We start from the raw sequence: 5,298 nt of genomic DNA on the forward strand, positions 1-5,298 counted from the left end.
AAGTGCGGTGGCGACTCGACTTTGTATGATTTACCTTGGATCTAGTTAATATTTCCAATGGTGACGAATACACCGCTACAGTGTCTATCCACGCATCTGAGCAGAACCATATCGAAGTTTCTCTTGTACAATACATCACCATTTAGGTAGAAATTGCCGGCTAATCTTCTCAAAGTCTTCTTATCTTTCAAAGATGCCCCAAGCGGGTAAATATGACTTTGGAGGAAACACTTGATATCAAAATACCCCGGCTTCTCATCTTTTGCCTCTTCAACAGCAAACACATGAGTTAGCCTATCAAGACGCATCGCAATTAAATTGGGAACCTCATTCCAATACTTTGCATCGCATCCGGTTTTCATATCGAGGGATATGATGAAACTCAACCTTTGTAAAGAAATTTGAAATCCTCCTCGCATAATGTAAGACCCCACTTTTGACCCTAAGATCCCTAATGCAATTTCATCATATGGATTAACAATGAGATCATACCTTGGCATCCTCCTTACCCCTCTTTCATTGGGTTTGTTTTGGCAGAGATCACCAAGCACCATGTGATTGTATCATACTTGTATCTTATCACTTTACTAACCAAAATACCAAAAATATGTCTTTGTATTTGCCTAACTCTTTTGTAGATAGGGCATGATCACCATTGATCTATCAAGTTCATATCTAGGGTTTGAGACCCTCATGACAGGGAGCACAACCATAAGTTGGTCTAAGAATGGTTATGAGCATCATATATGAGTTCCATTAATCTCTACATGTCATATTGATCAAGTTTTCTTCAAGATTTTGAGGGTGATTTGCCTTGGAAACTGATCACATTGAATTACACCTTGTGTTTTGACTCGGATTTCACATGTTTATTAGGACTTTATTATCATTTTGTTTGTATTATGCCCTCTTTTCTCTTGTTTTCAGATATTTAGCACTTTCGGACTCTTTTGGAAGAAACGAAGCAAAAAGACCTAAAATTGGGGTTTTTCGCCGAAATTACACACATGGCGTTGCACATGGCGGCCGCTATAGGAGAAGCCATGAGTCATCAGCCCTCAACTAGGAGGTAACAACCACGTTCCCATGATCCACCCCATTTACATACATGGCAGGCGCCATGAAGGGATGGCGGGCACCACCTTTGGTAATCAAGTTCCCACTAAGGAGAAATTGGAGGGCACCATGGTCTTTGCAAGCTGTTGAAATCCTCTATAAATAGTTCGTTCCATTTCATTTTCTAATCATCCAACTTAGTTTTACAACACTAAGCATATATTTATCATTTGTAATAGCGGTAATCCATCACATCGGGGGGTTATCGCACCTTAGTGAGATTGAGTTGGGTCACTTCAAGTTGTTGTCGTCTTTAGCTTCAGGAGTCGGAGGTTTATTTTTGTACCAGATTTAAAGCCCTCCATTTGGAGCAAGTTCTTATTTATCGCATTATTTATTTATTTCTCGCATCGCTTTTACTTTATTTATTTCCCGCACTCGCTTTACTTTATTTATTTTCCGCACTCGCTTTTACTTTATTTATTTCCCGCACTCGCTTTACTTTATTTATTTTCCGCACTCGCTTTACTTTATTTATTTTCTGCACTCGCTTTACTTTATTTATTTTCCGCACTCTCTTTACTTTATTTATTTTACGCACTTTACTCGCTCTTTACGCCTCACATTCTAAAATAAAATTTTCATCATGATTAACACCGTTGTGTTTGTTTGTGTTACCATGTCTGGCTAAATCTTTTAAAGGTTAGAATGTAAGGATCGCGATTAAAGTAATGTTTCACATATTGAATCTGTAGAAATACTTTAAAGGCTGTTTTGATTTTTAACTTGAGTTTTCTAAAACAAACTTGGTTAGTTTTAATTATTCGAGGAGTGCGAAAGCACCCTGGCTTAGTAACTAGGAATTTTTATCACTTTAAGGAAAAACTATTTTTGAAACTATTCTCGGACGCGTTGATAGATTTAAAATCAGGAAACTCCTTGCGTAAACTTCCCAATCAAAATCACTTTTCAACTAAGTTTACAAGTCTCATTTCTTAAAAATAAGTTTACTACTTTAGCATTCTGCGCACCTTTTATAAGTGACAATAAGAGGCCTTAATTTAAGGGTAAACTCGGTTCTGAATACGCGAAAGCGACAATTCCTGTTCAATGGATTCTTTTCAAGAGTAGAAAATATTGCCTCATAAGTAGTTCTATTTAGACAATCGAAACATCACTTAACTGACGTGAAATACATTCAACCTGTCTTTACCTGCATTTATTATTTACCGTTATTTTACAAACCCAATATCTCTTTTACACCGCCTTAGATAAACACCGTAACGATAGTAATCGATATATTGACGATTTGGTCTCTGTGGGATCGATATTCTTTTATATTACTTTGACGTTATTCGTGCACTTGTGAATCGACACAACCAAGTTTTTGGCGCCGTTGCCGGGGACCAACTTCGTCAAATTTCGTACCCTGTTGTTACACCGTAGAGAGTAAAGCATTATTAACCCGTAAATGCGAAGAACCCTTAGTACCGGAAATTTAGTAGATCCTTTAGCGGAACCCAAACGTTACATTCGTACACGCCTCTTACTCATCCGAATTAAGAAAGCTATGGTCGAGAATCACGATAGGAGACCTCTTAAGGAATTTGCCCAACCCTATGACGAGGAACCTAGTTCGAGTATATTAAACCCCCTTATTCCTGCTAACAATTTCGAACTAAAATCGTCTTTGTTGCAATTAGTGCAACAAAACCAATACGCGGGTCTCGCTACTGAGAACCCGAATCAACATTTAAAAGGTTTTATCCAACTAGCCGACACCTTTAAATCTAATGGCGCTTCACCTGATGCGATCCGTTTAAGATTATTTCCTTTCTACCTCAGGGATAGAGCATGTTCATGGTTAGATTCACTTCCAGCTAATTCCATAACTGTCTGGGAAGACCTTAGGAGAGTATTCCTTGCTAGATATTTCCCCCTAGTAAGACTGTTGTTCTTCGAAACCACATAATTAGATTTGCTCAAAACCAAGGAGAATCGCTTTTCGAAGCTTGGGAGAGATATAAAGAGCTATTAAGAGTTTGCCCACACCATGGCCTAGAACAATGGCTGATCGTTCATACCTTCTACAATGGAATCCATTATAACACCAAGATGAGCATCGACGCTGCCGCAGGTGGCGCGCTGATGAACAAACCTTATCCCAAAGCTTGTGACCTAATTGAGGATATGGCCCAAAACCATAACCAATGGGGAACTGAACGAGCATCAATAGAGAAAAAGGACACCCAAGGTGGAATACATGAGATAAGCTCTCTAGACATGATGCAGGCGAAAATGGACGCTTTAGCCCTTAGGATCGAACATATGTCTACAAACACTAACACCGCAGCAGTAGTCCACACAGAGTGCGAACTTTGTGGATCTAAAGGACACAAATCAGTGGAGTGTAACCTTTTGAATGACCTGAACACCGACCAAGTGAATTACGCCCAAGGTAACCCATTTTCAAACACTTACAACCCTGGATGGAAGAATCATCTGAATTTCTCCTATAAAAACCAGAACCCTATCCAAAATCATGCACCTCAGAGACCGCAAGGTTATCAAGCCCAAAAACCAAACCAACCTATGCAAGTTGTGCCCCAGAAGTCTAACCTTGAGAAAATCATGGAGAGCTTTATATCGGGCCAGACTCAGCAAAATAAAGAATTCATAAACCAGAACATTCACATAAACGAACTTATAATACAATTAGGAACCAAGGTTGATCAGATAATCACTCACAACAAGATGCTTGAAACCCAAATCTCACAAGTAGCACAAAACCAAGCCCCACAAACTACACCTAGGGGCCAATTCCCTGGACAACCTCAACCAAACCCTCGAGGGCAAGCTAACGCTATCTCGTTACAAAGTGGGACCGCTTACGAAGGGCCTCATAAACCAGCAATGGGCGAGTCTAAAACTTCCATACCTACCAACCAAGAAGAGGAACCGGAGGAACCGTAGAAACAAACCAACCAAGAAGGTGAAGCCAAAGATAAAACTTACAAACCACAACCCCCGTACAAACCACCAATCCCATATCCGCAAAGACTTAAACAAACCAAAGTCAATAACCAATACCAAAGCTTCATGTAGAGATCCCTTTCACCGAAGCTATCACCCAAATTTCGTCTTACGCCAAATTTCTCAAAGACATCTTAACCAACAAGCGTAGGCTTTACGACCCAAAACCCTTGGAATGCAATTTTATTTCCGAGGATAAACTTTCTAAGAAGGAGAAAGACCCTGGTAGTTTTTCTATACCTTGCATTTTAGGGAGTCATGTGATCGACAAAGCTTTCCTAGACTTAGGCACTAGTGTGAGTTTAATGCCCTTAGCTGTTTGTAAAAGGTTAAACTTAGGAGAGTTGCAACCAACTAAGATGTCCCTCCAATTAGCCGATAGGTCTGTTAAGTATCCTGTAGGCATTTTAGAAGACATCCCAGTTAGGATCGGTCAACTTTATATCCCAACAGACTTTGTGGTCATGGATATCAAAGAAGACGAAGATACCCCTATCCTTTTAGGCAGACCATTCTTATCAACAGTCGGAGCTATAATAGATCTTAAAAGAGGGAAATTAACCTTCGAAGTAGGGGACGAAAAGATTGAGTTCATTCTTTCAAAATTCCTAATGGCACCAATTCTAGGAGACGTATGTTATGCGATCGATATCATAGATGAGTGCATACGAGAATTTGATCAAGGAGAGCCTAAGATCGAAGCATTTTCAAACCCAAATGAAAAGGATGACGAGCTAGAGGAAACAAAACCTCACACTAACGAATGTCTGGATCTTACTCCAGACCCTTCGCCTAATTCTCAAAAACCAGCTCAAGAACTTAAGGAACTACCCAAGAACCTAATATATGAGTTTTTGGATGAAGAAATGAACCACCCAGTAATAGTTAGTGCCACCTTAAACCAAGATGAGACGAATCGACTCTTAAACATTTTAAGAAGATACCCCTCCGCCTTAGGGTACAACATCTCTGATTTAAAAGGTATTAGCCCATCCGTGTGTATGCACAGGATCTCACTAGAGGAGGATTCAAAACCTTCCAGAGAACATCAGAGACGAATCAACCCTGTAATGAGAGAGGTGGTGAAGAAGGAAGTCTTTAAACTACTGGAAGCTGGTATAATCTATCAGATCTCTGATAGTAAATGGGTAAGTCTTGTACATGTGGTACCCAAGAAAGGAGGCATCACAGTCGTGCAGAACGAGAAGG

The 5,298-nt window shown here is 39.8% G+C and overlaps 1 non-coding gene across 1 annotated transcript; it reads right to left on the reverse strand.

Moving 5' to 3' along the window:
* Positions 1–3,009: 3,009 nt before the first annotated feature.
* On the reverse strand, positions 3,010–3,116 carry LOC127116600 (small nucleolar RNA R71). The gene has a single exon (XR_007801417.1). It is a non-coding gene; the product is annotated as a small nucleolar RNA R71 (small nucleolar RNA).
* Positions 3,117–5,298: the final 2,182 nt, after the last annotated feature.

The sequence above is a fragment of the Lathyrus oleraceus genome, chromosome 1, assembly GCF_024323335.1.
Source record: "Lathyrus oleraceus cultivar Zhongwan6 chromosome 1, CAAS_Psat_ZW6_1.0, whole genome shotgun sequence".
NCBI classification, from domain to species: Eukaryota; Viridiplantae; Streptophyta; class Magnoliopsida; order Fabales; family Fabaceae; genus Lathyrus; species Lathyrus oleraceus.